Source organism: Hyla sarda, chromosome 2, assembly GCF_029499605.1.
Source record: "Hyla sarda isolate aHylSar1 chromosome 2, aHylSar1.hap1, whole genome shotgun sequence".
NCBI lineage: Eukaryota > Metazoa > Chordata > Amphibia > Anura > Hylidae > Hyla > Hyla sarda.
The window spans coordinates 82,499,942-82,507,649 of record NC_079190.1 but is presented as its reverse complement, the minus strand read 5'-3'; the positions used below and the strand labels follow the sequence as shown (position 1 = coordinate 82,507,649).

The 7,708-nt window shown below is 39.1% G+C and overlaps 1 protein-coding gene across 2 annotated transcripts in view; it reads left to right on the top strand.

Moving 5' to 3' along the window:
• The first annotated feature begins 430 nt into the window (after positions 1–430).
• SLC39A5 (solute carrier family 39 member 5) overlaps positions 431–7,708 on the top strand; it is an 85,021-nt gene continuing 77,743 nt past the window's right edge. Inside the window, exon 1 of one of the 2 annotated variants that reach the window (XM_056562263.1) lies at positions 431–579. The gene's annotated coding sequence lies outside the window, so the exon portion shown is untranslated. Of the gene's footprint in view, positions 580–6,947; positions 7,069–7,708 lie in introns of those variants that run through there. The other variant, XM_056562264.1, reaches the window with a different exon arrangement.

Genomic DNA, 7,708 nt, shown 5'->3' with positions numbered 1-7,708 from the left:
CCCTTGTGCACACATTATTAATTAATATTATTGCTAATGCAGTAGCCAAATACTAAACAAAGAAACAAAATGCTAATTGTTATAACACAATTTTGTTTATTTGAAAACAAAAATGGTGGCACATTCCCTTAAAGCAAAGAAAAAAACTTGTTTATGTAAAAAAAAAAAAATGTTTTCCACTATTACTTATTCTTGCTTTTATACACTAGGCTTCATGTATATCTGGATATATACTGTTGAAAAAGTAGTTGTGTTTATTGCCACTGAAGACCTTTGTACCCAGTAGCACTCGTGTGTCAGTCCATGAGATTGTATAATTCTGGAAGGAATGTCATTCTCCAGTATGTGGCAGCACTGGCTCACTGCTAACCCTACTGCTTTTCTGTAATTTCCTGCAATAAGAATCACCCTTTGAAATGTGGAAGTTTCTTCACACCTGCACACAGGGTTTCGGGTAAGAGCAGGTGGAGGCTGGTCTGCAGCTCTCCACTATTATTATTTATTGGATTTCCTTAGTGGTGGAAGCCAATGGAACATCAGTGCAAAGGATTATAGAGAGGATTCCTGCAATACCAACAGGTAAATACTGGAAATGTTTTTTTTCTAAATCATAGACTTTGATCTTCGGTGTGGGACATGCATTTCTCGGCCTTATCAAAGGACATGATTTAAAGGGATCACCCATGCAGCACGTGCTTTTCTACTTTAACTTTATGATAAACTTTGCTGTAGTTGTACAAGATTTCATAGGTTGTATATGTATCAGCCAACAGAAGCAGGTACTGTGGTTGTCTACAAAAGTTTATTTTTTTACTGCTGGACCTCTGCACCCATAACTGTACCAGAGTCTGGGCCCACTGTAAAAAAAATTCTGGCTTTAAGGACGGCTAGTCTGATGCAGTTGACACATTATATACATCAGTATCTATAGTAAAAGGTCTGAAGCTTTTGTCTTAATCATCTGTTCTACAGGTGTACAAAAACAGCTATAGCGCATTTCATCATGACTATATAACGTGGTCATCTATTGGGTTAACGTTAAACTCACCTTGTTGACACATGGAAGATCTCCTGAATAAGTATATTGTAGAGCTACAGTTCATGCAACTCTGTGGACTTCTGTCTCTACCAATAGCAGTGGTCCCTGGGATCAAGGCTTAGGAAATGAGTTTCAACATTAGGTGGCATAGAACTTGACACATACTTAGGGTTTAAACATACTAGACAAAAGTACACAACCAAGTATTGTTTTATTTTTAAATAATTTTATGAAAGGTTTTAGCAACAAACGTTTCAAAAATTTGAATACAGTCAATCCAAACTAGCAACAACATGTCTGAGGAAACATGGCACAATATCGAGAAGATACTTAAAGTGGGACAAACGTCGGAAATCCACACATCAGAGAGAAAACTACCCATTGTTGTACATCGGATTGTGTCCATTTATAGTCCTGATAGTATAGTTGAAGTGGTAGAATAGCAACATCAAATTGCAATAAACAATAATAGACAGGTATCATAAGAGAACCAGAAGGGGAGAAAGGAACCAACAGAGACATAAGGGGAGACCAACAAGACACACAAGGAAGAGGGGGGCCTTTATGTGTTGAATAAAGAAGGATAAGGAGATTAATGAAAAAGGGCCCTAATATGTTATCCACTGCTGTCAAGTGGCGTCAAAAGTTTTTTGTGTGAGTCCTTAAGGGTACTAATCAATTTGTCATAAGCCATGATCCAGTTCAGCTTGGATATGACCAAATGTAAGGTGATATAATCCGTTTTACAGCATGTAGCAATAGCAATTTTGGTGGCTAGGAATATAAGCTAAATAAGGGTCTGATTCACCTTAGACATTTCCGGTATAGGAACATTTAAAAGTGCGTGTTCTGGGCGCTTTCATTAGTTAACACCTGTGACAGAATAAATTAAATGAAAGATACAAAGCCATAAAGTAGAAAAAAAACCTTTAGTGTCTGAGGAAAGGATGTAGAGAGATTCATATCTAGTGTGACGTGTAACATCAATGTCAGGTGTTTATAAGACTAGGTAGGAAATGAGAAATTTGTACAAAGTGAAATACCTCTGAATCTGGAAGAGCATAAAAGGTACAAAGGTGGTTAAGCGATTTAAAGCTCAAACTGGCAATGAAGTTACCCATACAAAATCTTTATTGGTCCAACAGGAGAATGCCACAACAGCATGACTAAATGTGATTCCTAAGGCTGTCCCATAGTTGTAGGGATTGAAAGAGGGCCAGGAATAGGATAGGAAGTCTACATCTAGAGGGAATCCACTGAAGTAGAGTAATATAGCACATAGGCTAGGAATTCCCAAGCCTCCTCGTAGAGAAGCTGCATAGAGGATTTCTGCCGATACAGCTACCCCTTGTGCCTCAAACAAACTTCAGAAGGTCCCTCACCAGACCTGGTGTAGTATATAAAAATAGAAAAGCATATAATATATGAGGCAATTTTCACAGAGGCAATTCTACCAAACCAAGAAAATTTGAGACCAGTCCACCCATTCAGGTCACGGATATCCCTAAGTAGGGCAGATTATCTTTCCTTCAGCTGAAGTCAACGTTTAGCTCAGGGTGTTTAACCGTCCTATGTGTAAGGCTTATGCTTCAGATTTAGAAGCCTTTCATCCAAGACCAGAAATCTCTGAAAACTGTTGGAGAAAGCAAAATAAATACTTCCGCAAAAGGTTGTCGGCAAAAAGAGCTACCTTATGTTCTACCTCATCTGAAAGCATTCCCAAACCAGTAGGAGATCCTTTAGTTGTAGCAGAAAGAGGCTCAGTGGCCAAAGCAAATAAAATCAAGGAGAGAAGGCAACCTTGCCTCGTCCATTGGGATGGTATCTGATTTGTAACACCTGACATTGATTTTTGGCTAACGAGAGTGAACGTATAGTTTTTAACAACATCAGGAAAGACTGACCAAGACGGACCAAAACCTCATTGTTGCAGAACAGAGAACAGATATTCCCTGCTCAGAGAATCAAGAGCCTTTCTCAAATCTAATGAGAGGGGGAAGCCTGTACGGACAACCAAGTATTGCATCAGATGTTTCTAAATATTCCTTTGTAACAGGTGGTTTCTGTGGGGTTCCCCTTTAAGATAGTGTGAAAAGATACACTTGATGTAAATATATCATTATGCCAATTAGGGTTAAAAGCCACTTCAATCAATCAATCAATGATTCAGAGTGGTTACTGGATCGCAAAGATTTATATTGCTAAACTTTCAGAGAATGAAGTGAACTTTTAATAATAATAGGTGGAATAATAAAATCAAAAGGAACCTGCCAGCTGTTTCATGCAGCCTGAAATAAACACAGGGAGTGGGGTCACCATATACTATGATTTACTCTGAAATGATCAGATGTTTCAGGGACATCAAATTTTTAAAGCCTGTGTAGAGGAAAAGTGGGGCAGTTGCCCATAGCAACAAATCACATTGCTGCTTTAATTTTTTAAAAATAAAAGAAGCACTTTGGTTGCAATGGACAACCGCACCAGTTTTCCTCTGTACAGGTTTTAACCTGTTAAGGAGGAAGGGCGTATAGGTATGCCCCTGTGTCCTGATGTCCTGAATCCTTAAGTGGCTTTGAATCGAACGCAGGAGCTACGTTCACTTCTGAGTGTCTGACACTATCAGGAGCCTCATACTCACTGCTTATTGCATTTAACCCTTTAAACGCCGTGATCAATTCCGATCATGGCATCCAGAGTGAAAGTTGAAGATGCCGGCAGCTCAGTGGAGCTCACAGAACCCCCACGATGGGATTGTGGGGTTCTGCAAGCTAAAATGGTGGAGGAGAGTCCCCTTACCTGCCTCCTGCCGCCCGATCACTGATCTTACTGTGTAATGCTATGCCATAGGCATAGCATTATTCAGTAAATGCAATCTAATGATTGCATACAGAAATCCCCCTTATTCTCCTATTTTACAAAAAAATTAAAAATTAATAACATATTTGGTATCGCTGCGTGTGTAAATGTCCAAACTATTAAAATATAATGTTTCTGATCCTTCACGGTAAACAGTGTAGACGTAAAAAAATTAAAAATACAGATTTTTATCCACATCATATATTGGGAAAAAAATTATAAAAAAGATCAAAAAGTTCCAACAAATCAAAAATGGTACCGCAAAAACGACTATTTTAAAATAGTACAGTAATAGAAATTGGGTATCGTTTTAATCGCATTGACCTACAGAATAAAGATAAAGTATCATTTTTACCATAAAATGCACTGTGTAAAAACCAACCCCCCCCCCCCCCCAAAAAAAAAAAGTAGCAAAATTGCAGTTTTCTTATGAATTTCTGCCCATAAATAATATTTTTTTGGTTATGCCGTACATTTTATGGTAAAATGAAAGATGTCATTACAAATTACAATTGTTCTCGCAAAAAAACAAGCCCTCATATGGGTCTGTAGGTGAAAAAACTAAAGAGTTTTGGATTTTAAAAGGAGAGGAGGAAAAACCGAAAATGCAAAAATGAAAATTGGCCCGGTTCTAAAGGGGAACACCAGTGGATTTTTTCTTTCAAATCAACTCGTGCCAGAAAGATAAACAGATTAGTAATTTACTTCCATTAAAAAATCTTAACCCTTCCAGTACTTATCAGCTGCTGTATACTACAGATATACTACAGAGAAATTTGTGAAGTTCTTTCCAGTCTGACCACAGTGCTCTCTGCTGACACGTCTGTCCTTGTCAGGAACTGTCCAGAGTAGGGAGGTTTGCTGTTGGGACAATTCCTGACACGGACAGAGGTGTCAGCAAAGAGCAATGTGGTCATATGTTTATAGCGGGACACTATATGACACACTATGTGGGAGAGACATGTCACTTAAGACCTGCAGGGTAAGCCCCTAGGGAACACCCAGACTAGTTATCCTGTATGTACCCTGCGGCTTCAGAGTAAATCATAGTATGTTGTGATCCCCTCCTTGTCTCTTTTTGACACTTTCTGTGGTTCAGGTAGCATGAAACAGCTTCCCTTTTAATTTTTAATAATACCAATTGTTTGCATAGCTATAGTAGTAGGGTATAAAGGCCTTTTGCCTTTTTTTCCCCTTTTTTTTTTTGCCTACCACAATTTTTTTTTATTTTCTGAATAATAGTTATATTAGCCCACCATCTGTTTAGGGTCAGAGTTTTCAGAATCTCTTTAAGATCATGGAACATAGCGGAACAGATTTTTTTTTTTCTTCTTCACAACAGTGTCTCAGAAACACTTGTCTCAGAATGGCACACTAGGCTTGGTGGTTGCTGGTCATACAAAACACTTCAGTGTTGCAGTAATTAACTCACTTTTCTCTCTTTTGAGCAGTCATTTGGGCTTAGGGAACGTGTGATATTCTACAAGTCCTCAGAGGTTCAGGTTGTGTTTGATGTGACTGCTGGCTTCACCCCTTCCTACAGTGCTATTGTGGGTCTCTGGGAGGCTATCCCCTATCACAGCCTGCACTAAACATTTTACATGGGGTTGAAATAGTCACTTTCCTTTTTTCTTCAGCACCTCTGTGTTCCTGAGACCCATAAGCCAGTTCCTTTCATGGAATCTGCTCCCAACCAACTTTTTTTTTTTTTTTTTAAGTGATATACAGTGGGGATCAAAAGTTTGGGCACCCCAGGTAAACATTTGTATTAATGTGCATAAAGAAGGCAAGGAAAGATGGAAAAATCTCCAAAAGGCATCAAATTACAGATTAGACATTCTTATAATATGACAACAAAAGTTAGATTTTATTTCCATCATTTACACTTTCAAAATAACAGAAAACAAAAAAAATGGCGTCTGTAAAAGTTTGGGTACCCTGCAGAGTTAATATCTTGTACTGCCCCCTTTGGCAAGTATCACAGCTTGTAAATGTTTTTTGTAGCCAGCCAAGAGTCTTTCAATTCTTGTTTGAGGTATCTTTGCCCATTCTTCCTTACAAAAGTCTTCCAGTTCTTTGAGATTTCTGGGCTGTACATCTCCGTTCGCTTGCTTTATTAGGGACGCACACCTCTACATAGTTCAAGCACTGCAGTAGCTGTCCGTGCCTCACATTTTAAAATTTAGTGTAAATGTTAGCTACAATTTGGCATTAGCTCTCTAATATGCCATTATGGGAGTCCACAACCACTTTCACACCCACTTTATTCCAAGTTGTAAAGTTGAGAAAATATGCCACTTTTTTACACTTTAAAAAGGTACTCTGCTGCCCCAGCATTTGGAACATTTTGCTTCGAATGCTTGGAGCGGGCGGCGGGAGGCGTGACATCATGACCATGCCCCCTTGTGGCCTTATGTCACGCCCCCTCAATGCAAGTCTATGGGAGGGGGCATGGCCTGCCATGCCCCCTCCCATAGACATGCATTGAGGGTGCGTGGCGTTATGGCAGAAGGGGGCGTGGTCGTGACATCACAACCCCACTGCCCACGCCCATTCTAAACGAACGCTGAACAGAGATCGTGGGGGTCCCAGCTGTAGGACCCCCGTAATCAGACATCTTATCCCCTGTCCTTTGGATTGGGGATGAGATGTCTAGGGGCAGAGTACCCCTTTAACCCAGACATACCGGCTTCATAAATCCCCCTCCATTGTCTTTTATTAATGTTCAGGGTGCATGTGGTTTACTACCCTTACTTCCTTTTGCTGAGACCATCTATTTTTATTTGACAAGGAGCTATCTTGCCAGTCTCCTTCCAAATACTATATTGTATGTTCTGTACAATTTTGTACTTGTTTTTGGTATAAACTACACTCTGGAGCATTTCAGGGAATAGAATGTGCTAAAACTGGAAAACGTTTTGATGAATTAAATATTAACTTTCTTATGCAAGTAAAAGTGAGGATACTTGCCCCTTCCCCCACCCAAGGCTAAATTTGTATTCCATTGGCCAAGTGCAGGAGTGGAAAAACAAACAGCACTACTTTACCCAGTGTTACTATAGACTAAATCGGGCAATGTAAAAAGCTTTGTGTGCATGGACTAAATTGGGCAATGTAAAAAGCTTTGTGTGCAACCAAGAAGAGCATCAACACAAGAACAGGACTTCCCACTGGTAAGTAGCACACAGCATTCTACTCCACTATTTGGCATAGATTGTTTGTTTACTTTTAGATGTTTATTAGTTTTTATAATTTATGTAAAGTTTATGCATTTATGTAAAGGCTTAATCCACAATTGAAAGTCAATGGCAGATAAAAGCATATGTATCTGTATACGTCTGCATCCAACTAGCAAAACATGGTCTGAATAAATACATTTTTTCGAATACAGCTGTTAACAAAGTCCATTGTATAGTGATGCTGTATTGAAATGTGTTTCATGTTAAATTGTTGTTTTCCCTGTGTACTGGAAGTTGGTAAAGAACTGATTTAATGTTTATGGGCATAGCTTATGTTATGTGTCATATAGGACAGCAAGGTGGCAAATGGGTTAGCATACAGGTGTGAAACAGCTGTAGGAAGTTTGTATGTTCGCCTTTTGTTTGTGTGGGATTTCTCCAGGTAATCCAGTATTTTTTTACACTGTAAAACCAAAAACAAGAATAGTCAATTGCCAAGCTGTATATTAGTGCTACCCAGGCACACTGGTTGGGAAACACTGTCTTAGATGCAGAATTAGATGCAGAGGATGGGCCCCACCAATCATAAAGTAATATGTCATCACTTTATGATTGGTAGGGGTTGTCCATTGGG